We start from the raw sequence: 25727 nt of genomic DNA, 5'->3' as shown, positions 1-25727 counted from the left end.
TTGTTAACCATTGCCTTCTAGTGCAGGAGAACCAGCAGAGTGTGGTGGGATCACATTGTTTTGGAAACCAGGGATGACCAGCCGTGATTTCAGAACTTCTGAATGAGGAAACAGACCTCCAAGGAGCTGTGTGAAGAGCTTGCAGTAAACCTTCAGCACAAGAATACTCGATTCAGGGAAGCTATACCAGTTCAGAAAGGGGTTGCTATTGTCTGTGGAAGCAGGATAAGCCAGATATCTATAGGTCTGTTGCAAACCACTTTGAGGTTGGAAAGCCCATTGTTGGGACTGTGGTTGTGCAGGCTGGTGAGGCAGTTAACACCATGATTTACCCACAGGTAGTTGCTATAATAAAAGTTCTACAAATAATAGCTGGATTTCAGAGAATGGGATTTCTGAACTGTGCAGGGGCCATCAATGGCACCCGTATCCCAATGTTTTGGCCATCAAAAGGGTCATCTAAATATGTGAACTGAAAACATTATTAATCAATTGTTCTGCAAGGCTTAGTGCACCACAGACACCGATTCTCAAATAAAATATGGGGTGCTGAGGATACCTTCAGTTCATCATTAATAAGGAGGACCAAGACACAATTAAATAAAGCATAAATTTTAATAAAAGTATGAGCTAAAAGGTTTAATGGAAAGATTTTGAAATCAGAACTAGAACATATTGTTATCAAAGGATCTGTTCACAACTGAGAACAGTTGTGAGAACTAAAAATGGGTTTGGGGGGCTGGAACATAACAGTGTTCCAGTATTTTTGGAGACTCAGTGTTCTCCTCCTGGTAAGTCAGAAGTGGCGAAGGGTGTCACTGCAACCCTGGGCTGGAGAAGGTGGTAGTGGTGGCTGATGAGCTAGTTCTGTTGTTTCAGCAGCAGGTAGACACTGCACTCTTTTGACCACCAGTTCAATGAGCCTCTCCATTAGGGAATGCTCCCATTCCCTTTGGCATGCCTCCATGTCCATGAACCAGTTCATGTTGAAGAGATCTTTCCTCCCATGTTCAGAGGAATTCAAATTGCTCCTGTTATTTCCTGTCCATCCCTATGAGCAGCTCCTCCATGGTCCTTCCCCATCTACCTCTGCTGTCTCTAGATGCTGCTTCTGCCCTTTTGGTTAAATGGTTTCAGTCTCAGGAACCCAAAATTCTGCCAATTCAAACAAGGAGAGATTTTTTTGGCCTTTGGAGCAAGCCAAGAAATTGTTCTGCATAACATAATTTTGCTATAGAAGGCCACAATTTTGGTACCTTTTAGCATTCCAGGAATGCAATGGCCTCACTATACTTGTTTCTCAGACAAGTTCTGCAGCCCATGAAGGAACAGAGGCTAATAATGATTAGAAAACTCTATTAGTGTTTCTAACCTTTTAAAATGTTCATATTGGCTCACAGGAAATGAGGGCATGGAGGAAGAATTCCCTACCCAGGGCTATGTTACCAGTTTACAATTTCTTTCCTTAAGGCTGGCCAACAATTGGAGAACGTGGACATTTTCAAAGTACCACAATGGAAAAGAGAAGTGGCTTTCCCATCCTGTGGAAACCTGGCAACCTATGACAGAAAGATGTTCCTGCCTATGGCCACTCCTTTATATATCGCTGAATGGAGGACTTTGGTAAGCTATGATGGAAGACCAAGCAGATTTGCACTGCCAGTGAACCTGAAGATTGAGTTGGAGTTTTTGCTGCAACAGAAATTTGTTGAAATATGCTGCAGGATTGGGAGGCAATTCCACTGAAAGTTGACTATATTCTCAGCTACAATAGGGGGATTTAATGCAAAAGGAGATTTGAACCACAAACTTCCCCCACCCCCCCGACTTGGCTATCCCAGAAAATCCCTGACTCTGTGCCTGCTTTATAATGGTGAAATGGACAGGAAAAGAGACACACCACAACTTCATTGGGGTTCCTGAAATTCAGCTCAGCACCACAACCACTTGCCTCAGACAATTGGAAAGAGACCGTCATGATTGAATGGGTCTTGAACCTGGGTCTGCAAGAACAATCAAGCTCCAGCCCTCCATCTGGCAGCCTGTTGATGCTTGCGTATCTGGGACCCATGAAGCCCAGCCCCACTTTGAAGCTCTGTCCTGCAATCCTGATTCCTGGTTCTGATCTCCAATTTGTGTCCTGCTTCTGACCTCCTGATCCAGCTGACTCCTGTCTTGTGACTGTGGACTCTGGCTCTGACTACTATGTCTGGCTGCCTATCACCCGGCCATGACAGGGACACTGCAGTTTTTAACCAACCACCAGACCTGATCCTTCTCCCACCCACACTTCCTGGCATGGGCAGCATGACTGTATGTGGGGAAAGGGCAGACATCAAAGACAGAGGCTGTAAAGATATTGTAATCTTCCAAGGGAGAAAAGACAGCTGTGACTAACTTTTCCTTAGACAACCAACTGTTGTCAGTTGTATAGTATTGCCAGCTTTCTACAACTGTATTCTGTTCCCTTCCCCAACCAGAATCTTTCCAAACCAACCCCCACAGTCCACAGGTCCCAGGACCATCGCTGCCTGACTGCCGGCTGAACAATGCACAGACAAATGAGCATACTGATTTTTCCTTTATAAAGTGTTTGAAAAAAACAGTTTTAGAAGCCAAATGCATAATTATGTTTCATCACAAATTATTGATTTAGAACTGTCTCGCTTGAGGAACATTTCAGGTTGGAGCTGACTGGGGGCTGGATGCAGGGTGTGGAGGGATTTGGTAAGGGATGGAGGATGATACTGCCATGGCTTCAGTGCTGTGGTTCAAATACACAAAGACATACCAATGCACAGCATATTATCCAGGGAGGAAAAGTCAGTGTACAGTACTTTAAATGCCCTTGATCTTAAAACTGGGAATTTAACACCAGAGCAATAGGGATATTGATGGGATGGGTGCAGGGCCACTAACTTACCAGCTTCACATTCTGGTTCCTGCCATGGCTTGGGGTTGTTCATTGTGGGGGGCTTCTTCAATCTTCTCACCAGGTAAGGATGCAGAATCACATGTATTTCATCCTCTGGATCTTCTGAGACATCCAGACTTGCATGGTTCCTGCTCCCTCCTCATACTGGCCCTCATCAGTGTCCTCTCTGAAAGTGAGACCAGCAGGGTTGAGCAGGGGATCATGAGCCAATTCATGCTCAGTAGTGGGAGTTCCTAACAACACCCAGTCAAGCTCCTCATTGAAGGGACATGTACAACAAGCCTTCCCAGGTCAACTGTTGGAGTCTTTGGCCTTCCTGCCCAGGAGCCTCACGTGCTTCATGTGTTCCTGAAACTTGGATGGAGTCTGCTGAATGCCCGTCTCCTTCAGCCTCTGTGAAATTTCCCAGTAGAAATGAATGTTCCTACTGCTCTGGCCAAATACATGGCGTATGGTTAAGGCCCTACCAAATACACAGTCCAGTTTGATCAACTTCACCGTCATTGGATTTTAAAAATAATTAATTTCATGATTTGAGGTATTTTAATCTGAAATTTCACGCTGTTGTAATTTTAGGGGTCCTGAGCCAAAAAGGTGTTGGGATGGGGTGTCGCAAGGTTATTGTAGGGGGGATTGCGGTACTGCTACCCTTACTTCTGTGCTGCTGCAGGTGGCAGCGCTGCCTTCAGAGCTGGGCAGTTGGAGAGCGGTGGCTGCTGGCTGGGAGCCCAGCTCTGAAGGCAGAGACGCTGCCAGCAGCAGCCCAGAAGTAAAGATGGCATGGTATGGTATTACCAGCCTTACTTCTGTGCTGCTATTGTCTGCAGAGCTGGGCTCTCAGTCGGCAGCCACCACTCTCCGGCTGCCCAGCTCTGCAGGCAGCAGCACAGAAGGATGGCATGGTATAGTATTGCCACCCTTAGTTCTGCGCTGTTGCTGAAGGTGCACTGCCTTCAGATCTGAGTGCCTGACCAACAGCTGCCACTCTCTGGCTGCCCAACTCTGCAGACAGTAGCAGCACAGAAGTAAGGGTTGCAATACCATGACCCTCCTAAAATAACCTTGAAACCGTTTTCGGTCAGGACCCCCAATTTGAGAAACGTTGGTCTGCCCTGTGAAATATGTATAGCATAGGGTAAAAGCACACAAAAGAACAGATTTCAGGGGAGGAGACCAGATTTTACAGTCTGAGATGTGATTTTCATAGCCATGAATATGGTAGGGCCCTATGTATGGCATCCTCTGCCCACCCATGGATTTGTAGCCAGGCATGGTCAGCAGGGCAAGAAACTGCTTTTGGAACTGGCTCGTATTTTCACATGTAAGCAGTGCAGCAGAAAAGTGTTCTGCTGTGGTCAGTCAATGCAGCACACTGCTGCTGGGACACAGGGGGACAGGGACCTAGACTGTATAAGGGTCAAAGAGAAAAGGGCTCAGTGCATTGTGGTAATAGGAGAGGAAGATTAATGAAACACCACAAACAGACATGGGTATGGGGCTATGCCACAGCCTAAGATACGAACTTACCAACATCCGTCTGGCATGCTAGCTTACTTACCCTCTACTCTCCTTCAGACATGTGCTTCTGGGGTTTCAGTGTGGACAATAACGGATTATGGGACACACTGCATGGATGTGTATGCAGCTGCTAGTGTAGATACACCCTAAGAGGTGTAGTGCTGTAGTCACAACCGGGCGAGGGAGGGGTATTAGAGACTACGATGGCTTTAAGCTACCTTTGTGCCTTCCTGATCTTGGGTTTGTCCAAACAACTCTGAGGGTCTAAGTCACTGCAGCCTCCTACCTAGGGCTGTGCCTTGTGCCACACGACTGCCCGGAATCAGTGCAGTGCTGAGTGCTGAGGCCGCACTGCAACATGACCTTCCACCCCCAGCTTCACCCCAGCACATCCCCTATACAAGAGGTCCTAAGGAGGCAGCCATACACCTGTCTTCCACAGTTCACACATCAGAATAATCCTCCCCCAATTGGAACTAGGGCTTTTAGGATTCTTTAATGCTGTTCCTGCTCTCTTGCCAGGCAAAGTGTCTGGAGCAGGGGTGAGGATCTCACCCTATGTCATTCATGTGGAATTTGTGAGGGGCAATCATAATGATGATATTTTGAAGCAATGCTCTTTGTTCTAGGTTACCTATTATCTGACTAAGTATTTATGAATGGATCGGGCTTAGATTCATAATTGAGAGAAGTACGAGTAATTAACAACATTTAATATAATTCTATATTGGTGTTTGCTTTTGTGCTTTTCCTTTGTATTTTGTACCACATCATAAGAAATTATATTTGTAAAATTATCACGGAAAAAAATCAATGTCAAAATCATATAGAGGAGCTATATCCTTATTAGTGTAAGTCGGCATCGCTCCTCTGAAATAAATGAAGCAATGTTGATTTATACTAGCTTAGGATCTGACCCTATATATCCATAATTATAGGAAATAGAGTGACACAAAACTCTGCAGGAAGTCATCCTTACATAAAAATAAATTCCACCCCCCACATTTCAGAGTAGAATTTACAAGTTTATGCTGAATTTGCCCTTGTATGCTTAAACAGATGGCCATGCCCTGCAGGCCCACCATGTTTTTGTGCTCTTATTTAGACTTGCAATATTTATGCTCTTAAGCACCAACAGTTGGAAATGTAAAAATACAACTGTGCTTATAATTCTCCATTTGGCTTGTGAATCCAGAGGCATCTTTTTGAAAAGTTGGCCCTAAGTGTTTTACAGAAATTGACAAGTGGTTAGAAGTCAACCTCGCACAGGAAATCAATTTGTTTACTGGAAGTGTTACAGCAGTATGAAGAATCATCTGAATTTAATGAATTGTAGCTAATGTGCATTATTGATTAAACAAAAATGTTCCTCTTCTATAACATTTTTCTAATCAGACATGCAACCTTGTTATTATTTTGCTATTGTATCATGTTAGGACAGTGAGAATAGTTAAGCTAAAGGACAACTGGGCAATTTTGTGTGGATTAGCTACCAGAATTATCAATTTGTCAGCTTCTTGTATCTTTTATTCCATCTACTGAATCACTCTTTCTAGTTGCTGTTCTTAAAATGCCAAAGTTCTGCATTTACATGACTATGTTTAGGCACTCAAGTTTGAACATTTTTGTGTAAATTAATTATAACTAAAATTGCTTTTTTAAAAGTATAACATCATATTGTACCATACATGTAAATAAATAAATATATGCAAAAAAGTTATAGGCAGTGATGACTTTAGTTAAGGTTGCCTAACACTTCCATGGTAAGCTCCTGCTTTCAGTTGTTACTTCTATCGGTTGTATTCTATTAGCTCAAGCGGTAGAGGTTCATGCTGCGGATCCAAAGGTCCAGCGTTCTACTTTTGCTGATGACTCATAAACAAAGGGTCAATAGCATTCTACGTATTAGTGACTTTTTAGTTTTCTTTTTAATAGTTATCTAACTTTTTCAAAATGTATATTTATTGTTTTTGTTGTTTCCTTGTGGTTCCTGTAGTTCCCATTTATTATTAGACTTCCATGTAAAGAAATTTTGGCCAAATTCCATTAGTACATAAACTTTCCGTAGCTCATATTTCTGTATCCTGGTTATTGTCTTGGTTAAAAATTCACTGGATCATAGAATATGTTGGATGTTATCTTTAGAATTATTGAACACTTTGCGAAGTCCACTTTTTAACCTCCATATTTCTAAAGAATACAGCCCAAGTTTTATCTGTCAGTACTTCTGAAATCCTTCATTTACTCCAGTTTATTTTTTTATGTCAATTGAGCATGTGTTCTCTTTTCTTATTTTTTCTGTCTTTATTAACTTATACTGTATTTCTCATCGCAGTTTTGCATGTCATATCTTAGTCAATTATTCCAGTCCAGTGAAGTAATCATTGTTGCCTCCACTCTTTGCACTGCACATTCCTTGTAGCAGATAATTATTCATTCATAACAGTAGTGCCCAGAGGCCCCAATTAATATTGGTGTCAATTGTGCTGAGCACTATACAAATATAAAGTATAAGAAAGTTCCTGTCCCAAACAGCTTACATCTACAGATGGACAAGATGCAACAGGTGGGTGTAGAAAACAGGAAGGGGAGGAAGGAGAAGACAATAATACAGTGATATGAACATAAAGTTGAATATATTAGTGAAGTGTAAGCTTCAAAGTTTGTAGCACTCTACTAGACGCTTTCCTTGAAGTTAAAATGGTAGCACCCACTGAAATTCTCTACCTTTGATATTCAAGCAAATTCTAATCCACACAGATAGTTCACTGCAGCTGTAACAGATTTATTCACTTTGTAGATTGGTCTTTTTTGCAATGCTGTGTCAGACATTTTTCTAAAGGCCAAGAAATTACACCTGTGGCTCCTCTGGTGAATTACAGCTGTGTGGTTGCTTCCGATTTCATAGGCAGGATTCCCTTTAAAATGAAGCACACCTGGTGTACAGAGCCCACTATCTAGGGCCCACAGTGGGGCTGACAATGCAGGGACCTCAGCAGTCCTGGCACATCATACAAGCGGTCGTCAGATGAGTAGGAGCTATGAAATCTGTAACTTCATGGACCAAAGTGGCTCTCACATCCTGCCTGAGTGTTCAGAGCAAAGGTGGATATGGTGCCAGCCTTTGGTTTGGGGTAGGAGGTATGCAGGAACTGCACTGAAATCCTGCAGTCTGCTAAGGAGGGGTGAATTCCATTCCCCACAACACTCATTTAGGGCCCTACAGAAAGACTGAGTCCTCAAGCTTTTAACCAGAGGGATAAAGTTTGCTATATTATTAGCTAATGCACCAAATATATGTTCCTACCATTTTGCCAAATGTTCCAGTGCTGCTTTTACAGGCTACGGTCTCCTAGATATCCTATATGGTACTTTCTTAAATTGAATCCATACGTTATTATTGTTAATATTTATATTACAGTAGTATGCAGAGGTCCAATTCACAACTGGGGCACCATTGGCTAGGCACTGTACAAACACACAAGAAGAACGCAATCCCAGACCCCGGGAGCTCACAGTATTAGATTCCCTTCATTTCACAGGACTCTCTTTTACTAAAGAAATTATTCACTATAATGTACATAACACTGTCCTCCAGCTTCAACACTTTTTTCCAGAATGGTTCTGTACTTATTTTTCTTATAAAAATGCTATGTTCAGAGTGTGCCAGTCTGGAAAAAATATATAGGGCCTAATCTTGGAAGCCTTCTTCCAGGAGTAATCCTGTATACGGTGGGTGCCTAGGTGGTGAAGTCAATAGAATCTGTGATTGCACTGAACACAATTATTGCCTCAGAAGAAGTGCCATTGACAAACTTTTTGAAATGCAGTCTATTTTAAACGAATTTAATTTGAAGAATGATAAGGAACAGTTACATTCACAATTCCCTCAGAAGTTTCATCTTTGTTGGAAATGGAAATTTTCAAATCAGGTAAAGCACTGGAGAAGGAGATGAAGGAAGAACTTGCCATAAAAGTATTAAATAACGAAATGATATGGAAGCTCACAGCCAGACTCAGGGCCTGATCCAAAGCTCATTAAAGTAAATGAGAATCTTTCAACTGAAGTCATGGGTTTGGATCAGGTCCTAAACTGGTCAGTTTCTACAACACAGGTAAGGTCTGATCCTGCAAATAGATACACAACTGTGGATCACTGTCCTGAATCTGGGGCCCTAGTGGTGGTTTGGGGACAAATTATTCATTTAGTGTGTAACATTTTCCCACATGGCTTTTATAATGTATATCTAGAACAAGAAATATGCAAACCACAGCACTGGGTCTGTCTTCATTAAATTAGTCTCATTAAATAGTGCACTGATAAGGAATCAGAATTATCATTAATTTTAAACAATTTAAATATTGAAAGGTAAAAAAGTATAACTTTGGTGCTATATGACTAAGATTATATGGCTGCTTTCAAATCTTTATGGAGTAGCAGCAAATAGTTTATTGTTCATAAAAATGTTAAGAATTCAAGCTTCAAACAACACACACCCACAGTAAGCAGACTATTAAGAGTTAACAGCTGTAGGCTAGTTCTAAGTTGGTATTAGATTCACACATCTTAGCTTTTCCTTTTTTCAAAATCAATATCTGCAAATAATAAATGAGATCCCAAAGGGTTGAGTTAAGCTCCAACCACCACAGAGTAACTCTGCAATTGGTCATTGACTCAATAATGCAGGTGAGCACCACACAGTAGAACATCTTTAGCACACTATAATAGAAAATTAATAGCGTTCAAATCAGCAGCGGGGTTACCCTAAGGATTACATAATAGCTTGGGTTAGAACAATGATCTAGCTCCAAGAAGTGTAAAATGTCATAAAACTAGAAAGAGATAGACTATCTCCAGCATTACACATAATTTGTGTAGTGTGCACTGTTTTTGTTTTTAAAAACAACAACAAAGGTTCACATTATAAAAGTGTACTGTTGAAAATACTGCCAATAAACTGCATTTCAGTGGTGTCCATAGGACATATGAAACTCATATATCATTGTACTGTTAGTAGTAATCATAGAATACAAGAACTTATTTGCTGTTGATCTTGCATAGAAGAGAGTTTAATGTTTAGTTAAATATTGTAAAGTATAACAGTATGCTCCCCATGATCATTCTTTTTAAATACTAAATATACAATATCACTGATCAGATATAAAGGAAAATCGTAACTTTTCTTTATAATCCGTATAACACTTTTCATGTCTTGTATGAGCTCATATGTGGTTGCTATTTTGGAGCCAGTATGATAACCTGGCCACAAATGCTCAGGCTAAGTATTTGAAGGATGACATAAAACATAAAGGATAAATTACTTATTTATATTTACATTAGTTTGCTGTGCTCCAATGGTACCAGAGACTAATAAGCACCCGGAGACAGAGAAAAACAGTATTCCCATGCACCTAAAGCAATGTCAGAAAACTTCTGAACTGCACAGCACAAATATCTACCTATTCAAAAGAAACAACAGACTGCATAGCATGCAATAGAATATAAATTATTCATCTATCCATTTTTCGGTGCCAGGGAACACTTTGGACAGTGAAGGGCCCAGAAAGGAAATGTAAAAAGATGTGATTTCTTAACTTAACTAGCACTTGAGGACAGGTAGACACTATATGGAGTATTTCTATGCTTTACAAAGTAAGGTATTTCCATTATAATAAATTTTAAGGAAAACTACTTCACATCCTCTACTGAAAAAAGCAAACTTTAAAAACATAAAACACCACAAAGAAATTGGATGAATTCAATACTTAATTTACAGCATGAATTAGTTTTTAAGCTGTTTTCTGTACTAACGTCAAAGCACGTCTCTAAAATATATTATAGGATACTGAAGGTCATATTTTCTGCCAGAAAGTAATGATTTCTATTGCAATTCTCAAACTTTCTCTGAAGGGCTCTGCTGCTCAAAATTCAAAGAGGGCTTGACAAAAATTATATGGTCACTATAGGATTAAGTTCAGACTTACCCACAGGCTGCCACTGTACCATACATTTGCCCAAGCAAAAAAGCTTATGGCATTCCTCGCAGGCTACTTGTCTTACTTTTCAGAGGAGTGATGTCCTCACCGAGCTTGGCACCAGCTGTAGGAATAAAAGATCAGTGTGAAGATTAAAATCCTCTGCTGCTCTAGTGCCTTCTCTGTGGTTCTTTTTCATAGTGACTTGTGCCATACACAAAATGGCACCTCTCTTTCAATGCAGAGAGGTCCAGGCTTTATATACCAAGCATGTGTATGTGAGTATACCACAAAACACTAGTTCCTTATCATGCGCTTGTTAGCTTGTCCAATCTATGGCAATCACTTCGGTCCCAGGGGTTGAAAGACACAAGACGCAGGGAAAAAAGGGAAGCAAAAGCTGAAGAAAGATCAATACTGCACTGTGAAACAAGAAGTGTAGGCTATTTACTTTTCATTGATCTGATGATGCAGGAGAAACACCTCAGACTGGCATTAAATTGAGGGAATACATCTTCTGTGTTTTTTCACCTCAAGGTCAAGAAAGAGCCAAAAAAGAAATTAGAACAAACAAAAACTAATCACAGGAGTACAATAAAACTATTAATCCACATTACAAATCCACGTGGAAACATAATTAAATATCAGGCTGAATAAGGTTTACAATAAAACAAACACTGCCAGCTCTTATCTGTTTCTACTTGTACTCGGACCACTGGGAAAGAAAAAAGTATATGAAGAAATCTATAGTAAATCAGAGTTTAATGTTGGGACGGAGGCCCACCCTAAAATAGGCTAGCCACAAAACAAATGTCCTGAATATAATTAGAAACCTACATATGATTCCTGTTGCAAGGGGATTTAACTTTTCACCTATACTTATTTAAACAAATATAGTTGAACAAATGCATCATTTTCTGAGGGATTTATCAGACTATTTTATCCTGTAATTGTCTAAACTGACAAATGATGAACATCCTAGTGGGGATTCAAAGGATTTTGTAGGGAAAACAAAACAAGACATAGAACCCCAACTAGAAAAGGGTCACCACGGAAATTTACAAATCCAAATGAAAATATGATATACAGTCAAAGCTTGGAGGACGCACCGTCCTGATATGAGGGAAATAGTGGTAGGAAAAACCTCCAAAAGATTTAGAAGTTCTGTTAAAATAAGCATCCATGAAACGTCAGAATGAGAATCAGATCTTGTGAGATTTCCAATCTTTCTCAAATTGGCAAATCTGGAAATACTTCACAAATGACCTTTTTAGCCCAAACTAGTAAGGGCAGAGGAGCCTTACAGGACCTCTTGGTGAGCTAGTACAAGCAGGCACAATTCCTAGAACTTATGATCCGTAAAGGCAGGCACGAGTTCAGTAAGCGAAAGCAGTGGCTTCTCAACGTTTCCAGACTACTGGAACCCTTTCCAGAAGTTTTCTAGTGCTTTTTTTATAGCCCAGGTATTGGCAATCTTTGGCACATGGCCCACCAGGGTAAGCCCCATGGTGGGCCAGGCTGGTTTGTTTACCTGCTGCGTCTGCAGGTTCGGCCGATCGTGGCTCCCACTGGCTGCAGTTTGCCGCTCCAGGCCAATGGGAGCTGCAGGAAGCGGTGCGGGCCGAGGGACGTGCTGGCAGCCACTTCCTGCAGCCCCTATTGGCCTGGGATGGTGAACTCCAGCCAGTGGAAGCTGCGATTGGCCGAACCTGCGGAGGTAAACAAACTGGCCTGGCCTGCCAGGGGGCTTACCCTGGTGGGCCGCGTGCCAAAGGTTGCCGATCCTTGATATACCCTATTGTAAAACTAGCCAAATAGCTAAATGAGTTATGTACTCCCTGGAAGACTGCTGTGTACCCCCAGGGGCACGTACCCCTAGTTGAGAACCATTGAGCCAAAGAACTATATCTTTGATCCTACAACTTAGTATAGGGGCAGCTCATTCTCCTCTCCTGTTGGTGCTACTATTACATGGAGACACCCTCTCCTAGGGGGGCCTCTGAACTTAATTGGGAATGTTCCTGATGGGAAGATCATGAGTGTTGCAATCCAGCTTTGGACATTGCAATTATCATGCTGCCTTGGGGCAGAGAGAGAGACTTCCAGTTCCAAAGGATGTAAGGAGAGCATGGGGTGGTCTCCATCTTGTGTGAGAGGACCTGGGATCCTGGTAGGGGAGTGGAGATTGCTCTGAGGAGCTCTGTCCAAGCCAGGAGCAGCTGCTAAGCTACTAATATAAAGCCAGAAGCTGCTGCTGAGATTCTTAGAGGCTTAGAGCAAGCAGGAAGTCTCCAAGGCTAATGGTAGCTTCAAGGCAGAGACTGCTGCTGTGCTCAGAACTGACTGAGGTTGGCCTGCAATGGAGGCAGTGAGAGTGACCATCACCTTTGTTGGTTGGGAAAGAGCTTGCAAGGGAAGGAAGAGAGCAAAGAGACTATAAGGGTTTGCCTGCAGATGATAAAGTGGTCTTCTTGTCTAATCAGGACCTAGGGTTATTGACCTATATTAAAACAATTCACATCTTCAGAGGAGTTGTGCAGCTTGGAATGACCCCAAACTAGAACTGGTCTACCTTGCGTCACCTTGCCTGGACTGTTTTACTGGACCAACAGAGGACCGTCCCTGGCTTCAACATCTTGAAATGCACCCAGGCAAGCAAGTGTTTAGAACTCTGACAATCAGAGGAGTGCATGCTCAGGGGTGGGGTAATGGTGCCAGTGTAAATGTAAGTTGGTTAAGTTTAATTCACTACTGTAAATTGCATTTATTGTTTTACTGAAGTGCCACCTGCTGATTTAAATGTGTTGTGATATACTTATCTCAATCTGTTATATCATGTTTTCTTAAATTAAGTAAAGGTGTGTTAATTCTAATCTAAGTGTATATTGGGTGTATATTGTTTATAATTGGTCCTTTGAGTTAGACCCAATGCATCGATTAGCTCAGGTTTATTCCCGGAGACTCCCTGGTAGAGGCACTGCCAAAATTTATTTTCTTTATAAGTAAAAGGAATGCAGCAGAGGGGTGGATAGAGGATTCCCACCTATCCAGCATCATCACTGGAATACTCAGGATCTCCTTTAATTTTGACATCATCAGACACCTGGGCACACAGGTAAGTGCTGCCTGCGCCCAAGTAACCCAGGGAGGAACTGGTGGGTTACATAGAGTTTCACACTCACCTAGGGACAGGAAGAAGAGACCCATCCCTGAAATTCCTCTATGCCTTACTTCCTGACATTAGTGTTCTTCCCATGTGGGCGGAGCCACACCTTTAGGGGCTGGTTGGGAAAGCCAGCACAATAACTCTGTTACAGGTTCAGAATTTTCTTTAAGATAACACAATTGTTATTGTTGGATAAGGTGTCATACCCACTGTTTTATAGTATAATGTATTACAAACCCCAAGTCTTCAAAAATCACAAGCCAGGTCCCAAAAATTGAGTTAATTTTTAAATTTCATGATTTTAAACCAAATTAGATATGTATGTTTTATTTCTTTTCTGGGTTTTGAGCTTTTAGAGTTCATATTTTCAACTTTTTTTACACAACCCTGAGAGGTAGAAATGTATGTTAAAAAAAAGTGAAAGCTAAGTTTTTCATCTAATCACACAAATCACATGAAGCCGGGGCCTGAAAGTAAAACACCAAATATATCAAAAGACTCATGATAAAATAGTGAGTGTTGGTGTCACTGACAGTATAGATACACGATGTGCCAAGCAAAAACAGAAAGCTCTTGCCCTGACAAACTTAAACATATCGTCAAAATGCAAACAGTGGCCAGTACATTGAACAAAGTGGCATGTGCCAGTTATCATTACGGGAATACGAGAATTTGGAAAAGTGATCAGACGGGGGAAAGAGAAGGAGTGAAAAAATTAATTTGGGGACTGTTTGAAGACTAAAGGGCAGCATAAAAGAAGGCCTGAAGGCAGGAGTGGAAGAAGGAGACAGGGAAGCTTAAAGAGAAAAGCTCAGGCTGGAAGTGTAAGTGATGTATGAAGAAATGAGGGCTGAGATACAAGGAGGAGTAGAAATGTGGAGTTTTCTGAAAGGGAGGAAAAGGAGGACAATTTAAACAAGTTAGTGTTTCTTTCAGTTCAACAGTTGGGATTAAAGTTACCCAAATTGATTTGCCCATTCCTAGTGGTAATTAATGTTCAAGGCATTCAAGTATGCAGAGCAATAAAGGACCTTGAGGTTAAACATCAAAGCTAAGCTGAGATAATTGCTAAGCTGCAAAAGTCAACGATACTTGAATGCCACAGTCATGACTGAAAAAATAAAAGCAATTAAATGTACATTATAGATTACAATAATATTTACAGATGTTACATGTACTGTAGTCTTAACATTTTATTTGAAATATATAATTTTAATACTTAACCATTCATACTTAAGCAGCTCATTAGGATAAATCCAGCAGGTTGTACCACAAAAAGAAAGATATGAAAAATAATTATGGTTAATGCCTGCAGCCAGAAGTTAGCAGGTGGCTGGAAAATATTTTGAATATTTTTCATTGCTGGTAAAAAGTTTCTGGAAGGGTTTTATCATCCATATTATTTTGGTATTTGTGATTAAGATTAAACTTTATTGGTAATTAGTTGTCAGAAAAGATGCAGTGAGCAGGACTGAAGATTTCTTGGTTTGTTTCATGTTTCATTTGCAGTGCTGCTGCTAAGATGTTACTGAAATATTGTCTCTGTTGTGAATTTCTTCTGTCAACATAGCTTCTTACACTGGATTCATTTTTATGACCTAAACCTTCATAATAATTCTTGTTTCAATACTGTTTCCACTTAATACAGTGGCTGTGGTTGCCCTGAGGCAGTGATTTGTGTTTATGCGGAGAGTCTGGCATCTTTGCTGAGATTAGACATGAATTTTGATAGGATTCCATTCTACAGTTTCTTATTTTTGTTCCAATTTTTGTCTTACAGATTCCAATGGGAAATTTTGGTTTGGTCTTTGCCAGATGTTTTCAAAATTTGGAAATGTACAGTTCATAAGCAGGTATGGGACAAAATGGTGTTAATATACTTGGCCTCTTACCGTCTTGATATAGTAGTTAGAAAAAACTAATGTATTTAGCTAAACTAGACATTGCATGGTTCTGGATTATGCATTTCTAGAATGAGATCAAATAGTTCTGGGATATTACCTTCCTCAAGTGGCTTGTGATACATCTGTTTCATCTTATTTTTAAAAGTAAATTCTATAAACATTGTTTGATCTAAGTAGAGTCTTTGTACGCTTCCCTGAGATGTTTATTTTTGTCTGCAAAAAAGTTCCTATACCATAGGGGCTGTGCAATAATAGATAACATTATACAACAAAATAGATTTGTAAAAAAAAGATTAAGTGATTTTTTTGTATCATTTTAGGAAGAGGCAGAGACTGTATGAATTACAGTGGATACAAGTTTCCTTTTAGCTTGTCTATTTGGAATTATACCCAAATGAAAAAATGTTAGCTATGATATTATTATGTGTAACTAACCAAACACTGATGCTCCAGTGCTTTCATGTATTTATATTAGTAATGGGGCTGATTCTAGATATTTAATCTCTGAAAGTCTGGGATTTAAAGTCTGGAGTGAATTCCTGGCCTCACTGACATCAATGGCAAAATGCCTGTTGACTTAAATGATGTGAGGATTTTACCTGGGTAGTTTTTTTGGTTCAGGACCAATTTTAAATGTATATGTTGATCTATATATTTAAAGATACTAAGCCGGTTTCTTTCTTTTTGATGGATCAGAATGCAGGATTGGGGTCTAATCTATATAGGTGGATTTTTGCCCATTTACTTCAGTGGGGCAAAACTGCCAACTTTTTAAGGGCAATACTGTTGGTTTTTCAAACATTTGATATTTCTTAATGTTATAAAAATGAAAATGTATTAATATGAAATTTAGACTGAAATTCTGACACCTTTTTGAAGTTCCATTGTTATATTAATTGACTAAAAGTCCAATAAACTCGATAGTTAATGATGAATCAATTACTGCTGCCGTTATTTTTCAAAAAATTAGAAGTATATTGGTTAATTATGAGAGGTAATCAATTTTAGGTACAAGATAAGAAAACAGCAACACCTGTTTTATTTAAAAGATTTAATTTTTTATGGAATTTTTAATCACCCATTTTTTACTCCCTTCCTTTTATTTTCAATCTCTTTTAGAAAGCTAAACCAAGAACAAAGTAACCTACCCCTGCCTCTACAATGGACTTTTGAAGTCTGTAAAATTTCAAATCAAAGAAAGTAGCTGGAATATCAGAGAGAAAACAAATAAAAAATAGGACAGTTTTGTTGAAATATATGCAGTTTGTCACAGGTTGATAACATGATGGATAGTAGAGCAATTATTTTATATACATAAAAAGACATACAGTATACAAGTGTCAAAACATTTACACAGATTGCAGACTACTTACACACATTATAAAATATTTCATTTTCATAACAAGTGACACAGACCAGAGTGTCAAAACAAAGCGGGTGGGGGAGATGCCATTGCTTTAATGTTGGGGATCTCATTAAGTTAGAACTGCTGCAAATTTTCATTGGACATTTTGGATGTGACACATCTGGCCCTGAAGCCAATGGAAAGACTCCCACTGATTTCAATGGTGGCTAGAACCGGTCCTTGAAGCATAGAGAATAAACCACTGAGTTCTCATACAAAAGCTCTCAACATTTGGGCAAAAATTCTGGCTTCCATCCTATACAGTGCATTTTTATGCACTGTGCAGAAACTGCACCCCAGATGCTGCACTCATTACATGTGAATTTTGCCCTTACTTTCTCAATAATCTCTTTCGTAGACTGGTGATAATGAGTGAGTTGAGTCAAAAGTCAACAGATTCAGAGCAAAATCACTGTACTGTAATTTCTTTGTGTAGCTGGTATGTGTGTGTGGCTTGAGGATCAGCAAGATAGGCTCTGATCAATGCTATGTTTGAGTGAAATGTTCACAAAACAAACCCAGTCACCTCAAATAATTGAACATTTCATACTTTGGAGACTTATTCCAGTTTTACAAACCCCAAATTGGTACAGTTAAGTGCTTTTTCTACCTTGGAGACTCTATATTTTGTATTTGTGAGTATGACGAGATATTTTATAAATAGCAAACATGGATAAAACACTACATTTAAATGATTTTTTTTCTTGGCTGTTTTTTGTTTGTTTTTACAGAGGAGATGGAAAGATGTGAAGTGAGCACAAAAAGCTTTTTGTAAAGAAGGGAGCAGAGAGAGCTCCTTGTAAATTATTTTACCATTAACATTACTCCTAGCTTTAAGAAGGTCTGACTCCTGCAGCCCCCAATGAGGCTTCATCTAGCCCCTCTCTTCCACCTAATTTGTGGATTTTATTTTCATAAGACCATTAGAATGGCCATACTGGATCAGACCAAAGGTCCATCTTGCCCAGTATCCTGTCTTCCAACAGTGGCCAATGCCAGGTGTCCCAGAAGGAATGAACAAAACAGGTAATCCTCAAGTGATCCATTCCCTGTCACTCATTCCCAGCTTTTGGCAAAAAGAAGCTAGGGACACCATCCCTGCCCATCCTGGCTAATAGGCGTTGATGGACCTATCTTCCATGAACTTATCTAGTTCTTTTTTGATCCCTGTTATAGTCTTGGCCTTCACAACATCCTCTGGCAAACAGTTCCACAGGTTGACTATGCATTGTGTAAAGAAATACTTCATTTTGTTTGTTTTAAATCTGCTACCTATTAATTTCTTTTGGTGACCCTTAGTTTTTGTGTTATCAGAAAGGGTATATAACACTTCCTTATTTACTTTCTCCATACCAGGCATGATTTTATCTATCATATCCCCACTTAGTCATCTCTTTTCCAAGCTGAAAAGTCCCAGTCTTATTAATCTTTCCTCATATGGAAGCTATTCCATACCTTTGATCATTTTTGTTGCCCTTTTCTGAACCTTTTCCAATTCCAATATATCTTTGTTGAGATGAGGCAACCACATCTGCACACAGTATTCAAAGTGTGGGTGTGCCCTGGATTTATATAGAGGTAATATGATATTTTCTGTCTTATTATCTATCCCTTTCTTAATGATGCCAAACATTCTGTTCATTTTTTTGACTGCCGCTGCACATTGAGTGGATGTTTTCAGAGAACTCTCCAGAATGACTCCAAGATCTCTTTCCCATTTTCTTTAGCTACCGAAGGAATATTTTAGCTCAGGAAAGGAGATGTACAAAGTAAAGTACATGTCATTCTCTTTCTCATTCAGAATCAGGGATCAGTTCAGAGACAAATTATAAAACTACTGACAATGTTCAACAGGTAATACTTTGCCTGTTTATGGTCTATTACATACATATCTCAAAATACTTTATATATGTGGAGCCCCTACTCTATATAGCAGCAGCAGTGCTGTGAAAACTGGTCCTGCCCTAGAATTTTGAATGGTTGGGGACGAGTAGTCTGGAGAAAAAGGCTGGGCTCTCCATCCCTCCAGAGCCCTGTTTGGCTAGAGAGCTAGACAGAAATCCTGCCCTGGCTTCCTGCAGCAAAGTCTGAGCTCAGGGCTGTGGATAGGCCCAAGGAGTAGCCTGCAATGCTGACGAGCTGCGAAAGGAGGGGCAGTCAGAAGTAAAGTTTCTTTCGGTCATTTAAAATGTATGTCATACTCCTACTGACTGTTCTTGTGCAGAATCCTGGTTTCCTGCAATGTGTGACAGAGTCTGCTCTACTCACGACTTGGTGGTGTCTCCTGGTGGCTCATCTGGGGAATTAGCTCAGCCACCTGATCTGACCCCCCCCCACCACCACCATGGTTACTCAGCCTGCCATTTTTTCACTTACTCCATGGTCTCACGTGCCAGAAGCTGCAGCACTTTCTTCTTCATGGCTTAACCCCACAGCTAAGTCACGTTAAAGTTCTCCCCCCTCCCAGGGTATCATTAAAGTCTGCTTCCAAACTGCTTCCAGCCATCCCAAAATGGGCTATCCCTACTGTGTCACTCCAGCAGTGGCTTGCAGGGGAACCAAGGCCTGCTCTCTACATTGGGTTCCAGTCCAGGGACCCTCAACCCAGCAGCTCTGGGCTTTTACTCTCCCATCCCTCACTGTTCCTTCCCTGGACTGCTTCCTACTTTTCCCCCTTGTATCTGGGAGTATGATTGCAAGTTTTTCCTCCTTGAGCCTACCAACTTCCTCTTTGTATAGTTTGTGCCCAGCTCCTCCCTCAGTTGGATTTCATCAGCAATTAGGCCCTAGCATGCCTTAGGTGCAGCCTAAAGTTAATTGGCCTAGTTTACCCCTTCAGGCCTTGCATGGGGTGGACACCACAACACAACGTGCTAATAAAGGTGTTGGGAGAGATCTGTGCATTGAAGCAATTCCTTCTTCCTTTAAGTTTGTAAGAGTTTGGAACAACCTAACTGAGACGGAAGTCCCCATCATACATACATTCAACTCCATCCCTGTAAGTCAGGAAAATATCATGCCGTCTTTATAGATGGGAACATTGAGGCTTTGAGAAGTTGACATGACTTGCCCAGGTTCTCACAATGACCAAGTGGCAGAGCCAAAAGTAAGATTTAAGAGACGTGAATCCCAATCCCAATAATAGACAATGTTCCATTTGACACAAATTACTATACCTGGTCTCCATTAAAGGGGGAAATATCTACTTCCACATCAGACATTTATCTTCTACATCTTAATTTTTATCTCATTTACTAAAGTTTTTCAATTAAATAGTTTCTCCTTCACTGATCAATGTGGTGTAGGGTCTGTCAATGAGGTTAGCTAAAAAAAGCTTTTAGTTTAGACCATACTGTGCTCCACAGCTATAACGTGAGGTTATGGTGAACTGACAGAATGGCGACTACTGCTCACCACTGACTAAGCAGGAGAGGAACAGGCTGAATCTGAACAGAGAAAATAACATCCTTTGTGTATGTAACCCGGGTAAGGGACTCCCATCTGCTTTCACTCTGTGTCAATTTAAATTTACCCCCTTTGATTTCCCAAGATACTACAGATATGGATTTCATGAATATGATGAATTGAGATATAGAGCACTCAGTGCAGTGCAGTGAAGCTGTGTAGCAGGAACAAGTGGGCACCCTTATAGCTACTGCTTCTTATTCCCTGTGATCTGGATGCATTATTCAGTTATTTGGTCATCTTTAAATGACAAATGTGATATGCTTTGAAACATTACCTAGCACTTTACAAAAGCCAGAAAATAGAAAAAAAATCCCTTTAAATCTTTAAGTCACTAGCAGTAAAACTAGCTCTTAAGAGGAATGGATAGAGACCAACAATTACCACAGAAGGATAGGATTGTAGAGACCATCTTATGTTTCCCCCAAGCAGCAACAGCAGGAGGCATAGTTTGAATTACAGAGGACCAGAAAGTGAGATAAGTCTCTCCTCCTTAGAATGAAATAAGCCAGAAGAGAAGGTTACCTTTTTCTTCAAAAGGGTTAGAGTGGAAAAAAATCAGTGAATATTAGCGGTCTCCTGTTGAGAGAGAAGAAGAGTCTTGAGGTTCAAGGAGAGGTGCTTTTAAATATTGGGCTGAAAATTGGTTTGAGTTCGGCTGAGTTGGGAGAATTTGAAAATGTTAACTCTTCAGAGAGTTACAAAGAAAATTAAGGGCAAAATGTAAAGTGTGTGATCCCCTGACCACCCCCTTTGAATGCTATGGGCCAGATTCTCAAGTGAGTCACCATCTATTTGCATCACTAAGGCAGCGCACAAAGGGACTAATCCGCTGAAAATTCCTAGAGCATTTCCCTGGCATAGGGGAACTCTCTCAAAGGAAAATGGTGGGCTCCCCAGCCACCCCACCTCTCTAGCTCACTGCTACAGATGAAACAAAATCAAGATATGGAGAGCTGAGGATGCTGGGAGATTTTGTGTGTCAGAGAGAAAGAGCCTGGAAGGAGTCATAAGGTAGTCCCTGAAAAAGGATCAATTAAGCAGCCAAACTTTTGAATGTTTATCCAAAATTAATCTAATTTTTCCATGTGTGCCCATGATATATTAAGGCGGAGCAGCCTTTACTTACAGAGTACTGCTTATTTCTAATACAATTTAAACTAGTTAATCATGCAAAGAGGGGTTACAGTGCAGTAGGTATCTAATTTCCACTGTCACTGGAGGTCTGTGTGCCTTCAACATTTCTCAAACATTAAGTTTATCAATTAATCCTTAAAGCACCATTTTTTGTAAAATGATCATGCCTGGAACCATAAGAGTCACTGAATAAACTCACTCATTATAATTCTGGCAAATAATTCTTTATTTGCCAGAATTATAATGAAAGTTAGAATGAAGTTGAGTTTATTTTTGAAGTGTTTCAGAAGGCTAAATTCCCCCCAGCAGTTTCAACAGGATATAGTATTCTGGATACAGTTATCATAACCTCCAATGTTTTAGAGGGGGAAGGAAAAAGAGGAAAATATTTATATTTCAAATTTTTTATGAAAGTCAAACTTCAGGTGTGTTACACAAGCCAAATATTGACTTATTTTTACAGACAGCAGAAGTATGCTGGTTGCCTTACAACTCTATCCCACCTCAAGTCTCCAAAGGCAAGGTTCTTGCCTCAAAGGGCATAAAATCTACACACACATTTTCAAATCGCCTGGGGACCAGGTAACTCCAGAAAGTTGAGACCACCCCATAATGGCTTGCACTAGATGGGGTACAGGATTTGTAACACTACAGTCTTTCAGAGCGTAAGCTCTTTGAAGTAGAGCTGTCTTTTCTCACATTTGTAAACTGCATGGGACACTGCATAGAATTGCAATCTGAAGCCCCAATTCAAAATGGTATGGAAGCATATGTTTAAATAAGTGCATAAGTAGTTCAGTCAAAGACAGTGGGCCTATTCATGCAACAATATCCTGAATCAGGACCTAAATAAAAGGAATTGAGGACCTCCCAATCCCTAGCACTTAACAGCTTTTAGTGGATACCCTCTCCGGCATTTTAAAAATTGCTACATTCACGTGAAAGTGACTTTTTAGGTTTTTGCATGCTTTATTATCAGTAATTGTTAGTCTCCTGAAATTTCATCCCAGAAAATGTTGGGTGCAAAATCCTGAAAAAAAATCACTGGAATATTTTGCATACATTTTGTGTAAAATGCTTTACCATTTGACCAAGCTCCAGTATGTAACAATCAGTTACATAAAGTATTCATCCCTAAACTCTTGTGCAAGGTTGTCACTAAACAGCTTTTTTGTTCTGCCCCATGGATGAATACACATCACATGTTTTAGGTAAGGTTATTGTTTTATAAACAAAAAATGTAAGGAAATAATGCCAGATTATTTTTCTTACAAATTGCTGTCCAAGTATATCTACAAGTGAGTGCCTCTTTGTAAGAAAAATAATGTGGCATTATTCCCTAATGGATAAACAAAATTATCTGTTCTTAAAATCAAAGGTAATCTGTTTTTATACAGTATAAGATTGTAACGCTCTCCAGGGTCATTTTGATAAAAGGCACTATGAGATTACACAATTATTATTATTAAAACATATTACTAGATGGTCAATCTCTTTAGTGGCATTAAGCCCTAAAATTACAGCACCTATTATCAAATTATATCATGAAGAGGTGTATTTACTGAATGTAACTGTACGGTATCTAATGTGATGTAAAAAGACTAATTCTGCTAGAGTGCTCTAGCTAACAGTATTTGAAGGATCAGATCACTGCAGTATGCCAACAGCACTATTGTTATGGTCGAGGAAGCGCTCTAGTGTAAACTGCTATTTTAAGGCACTTATAAATATATGGAAAAAATCTGACTGAAGTTCTCAGTTGAAAAAGGTTAACCAAAAGGCCTTTGTTATTTCCATCACACCCTCTTTTATGGGACAGCTCCAGGATGCCAGGTGCAACATTACCTGCCTTGAGGAGAGCACTATTATCTAAAGTTTGTACTATTCAAAATATATAATCTCATAAATGTTTAAAGGCATCAAGCCAAGAGACTGAGGAAATTGATCCTATTTCATCAGCTGAGGAACTGGTAAGAACAGGAAGATCTCTCAGCAGGGTATGCAGACCTGGAGAGAAAGCTGGAAGGGCTCCTCATTTAAAGGAGGAAAACCTGAAGACAAAGCAGAAGGGCCATTCGTCTTCCTGGATCTTTCCCTGGAGAACTAAACCCATAGCTCACCAACCCACATAGGCTAAGTATGCCAAGAGATCCAGGACCTATAAGGGAAATATTGAGGCCCCATTATCTAGTAGGTGTAAAAGAGGCTTAGGTAGAGACAATCAATCATAGAGCAGTAGTAGAGCTGGGAAAATTAAAAGGATTAATTGGCCAAGGCTTGATAGAAGCCCCATGGATCCAAGGATTCCTGGAGTGAACCTCAGGCTCCATTCCTTAAGGCAGCTAAGTTGAATCCAGAGGCCATCAGATTCAAGACCTTGGTTCTGAGCAGACAAGCTCCATATTGGGCACATCATTAAATGTTATGGGAGATAGATCTCTGCTCAGGCAAACCCAAGAGGGGAAGGAAGGTGGGGATACAGGAACTGCATTCTCTGGTCCATAAATAGAGTCCAGAGATTCTAAATTAATGGGACAACTTGCATTGAAGAGATCATAAAGCTAAGCTAACTTCAAAGGGTAACTACACAGAAACCAACTGCACTTCCAGGACCTACCTCCATTGGCCAGAAAACTGTGCTGTTGGCTCCTCTTTTAAAACAAACATCTTATACTTCCTTCTGGAGCCCAAATGAGAGCCACAGAAACAATTATGCCTCATTTCCTACATTTAACACATTTCCTCAAAGTTCTGGAGAAATTAAATAGCCAAGATAACCTGGTAAGAACTCTTGGGCTTCTTGAACTTACTATGCTGTGAGCATATGTGTTAAAGTAATGAAAACAGAAGTGACTGCAGCTTCCTCTCCTCTTCCAAAAATAGAGGGAAGCTTGCCCCTTCTCACCCAGGCTTGGGTAAGCAGACCTATGCTTCCTGAGATGGTGTGGTGAAAGTCCCTCCTCTTGTTTCCATCTATTTTAATCATTGTGTGAGCCTTTATCTAATTCACGTTGTGAGTGATATCTAGGTGGGATAGTTTAAGAAGAGTGAGGTGTTGGCTTGACCATACATCCAGCGTCAGACTGAAAGGCCTTCAAAGCTTCCTTCGTTAGGAACAGTTGAACCAATGACTAATCTTCGTTCTGGCGCATGGAATGAAACTAACAAACAGTGCATATCCTTGGTAATGTCCTTCCCCATGACCGTTAAGGCTTGGGGAATGCAGGTGAGCAACTGACATCTTGCTGTTGCAAGATGGATTCCATTTACATTCAGTCATCCCTAATTTAGTCATCACATAAAATTCAAACCTGTCCTCAACCGATGGCCAATATAACCATGAAATTACATGGGCCTAAAGATAAATCTATCACAATAAAAGACCAAGCTAGAAATATAGGCCAAGGCAAACTGTGTAGGGCCATGAAGGCAAAGATAATGGTTCTGATTCTCCTAACAGCAGTTTTACACAATGTAACATAGCTGATTTCAGTGATTTATGCAGGTGGTGGGCAACCTGCAGCCCATCAGAGCAATCCGCTGGCAGGATGAGAGACAATTTGTTTACATTTACCATCCACAGGCACAGCTGCCCACAGCTCCCAAAGGCTGTGGTTCACCCACCACTGATCTAGTGGCTCTGATTTAAACTGGTATAAGTGAGATGAAAATTTGGCCCAAGAAGTTTAAACCCGATATCGTGGATAATGGGTTTGACACCTGTAAACCAAGTTCCAGCTTTGTCCAAGGCCATAGGTGTTTGAAAAGAACTGAGAAACACATAACTGGAAACTAAACTGGAAACACCAAATTAAAGCAGAGATCCCCAAAGTCAAAGACAGATTACTACAACTCTGTCACCTTTAGAAACCATAGATGGTAACTCATTTGTGTGTATGCGTTTGCTTGTTTTAACCTGTAAATAACTAATTTATTTTTCCTAGTTTTCCTAGTCAATAAATTTGTAGATAGTTTATTACAGGATTGGCTTCAGGCCTTGTCTTTGGCATAAGACCTGGAGTACCAATTGATCTTGGGTAAGTAATTGGTCTTTTGGGACTAGAAAGAATCTGAATATTTTGTGATTTTTGGTGTAAGTGACACTGATCACTAATCCAGATTGCCTGTGCAGCAAGATAGACTGGAGAGCCTAAGGAGACTGTCTGTGACTCCATGTTAGGACTGACATAGTGATCCAGGAATTTATATTAGTTCCTGGTT

The 25727-nt window shown here is 40.2% G+C and overlaps 1 long non-coding RNA gene across 1 annotated transcript in view; it reads right to left on the bottom strand.

Annotated features, from left to right (window-relative positions):
* Positions 1 to 744: 744 nt before the first annotated feature.
* LOC120408400 overlaps positions 745 to 25727 on the bottom strand; it is a 140649-nt gene continuing 115666 nt past the window's right edge. The window contains exons 3-5 of the long non-coding RNA XR_005600671.1: positions 10439 to 10553; positions 2924 to 3101; positions 745 to 1155 (exon numbers count right to left, since the gene is read on the bottom strand). This is a non-coding gene — a long non-coding RNA (uncharacterized LOC120408400). The remainder of the gene's footprint in view (positions 1156 to 2923; positions 3102 to 10438; positions 10554 to 25727) is intronic.

This window comes from Mauremys reevesii, linkage group 6, assembly GCF_016161935.1.
Source record: "Mauremys reevesii isolate NIE-2019 linkage group 6, ASM1616193v1, whole genome shotgun sequence".
NCBI classification, from domain to species: domain Eukaryota; kingdom Metazoa; phylum Chordata; order Testudines; family Geoemydidae; genus Mauremys; species Mauremys reevesii.
The sequence above is the reverse complement of the archived record's forward strand: the minus strand, read 5'-3'. Positions and strand labels throughout refer to the sequence as shown.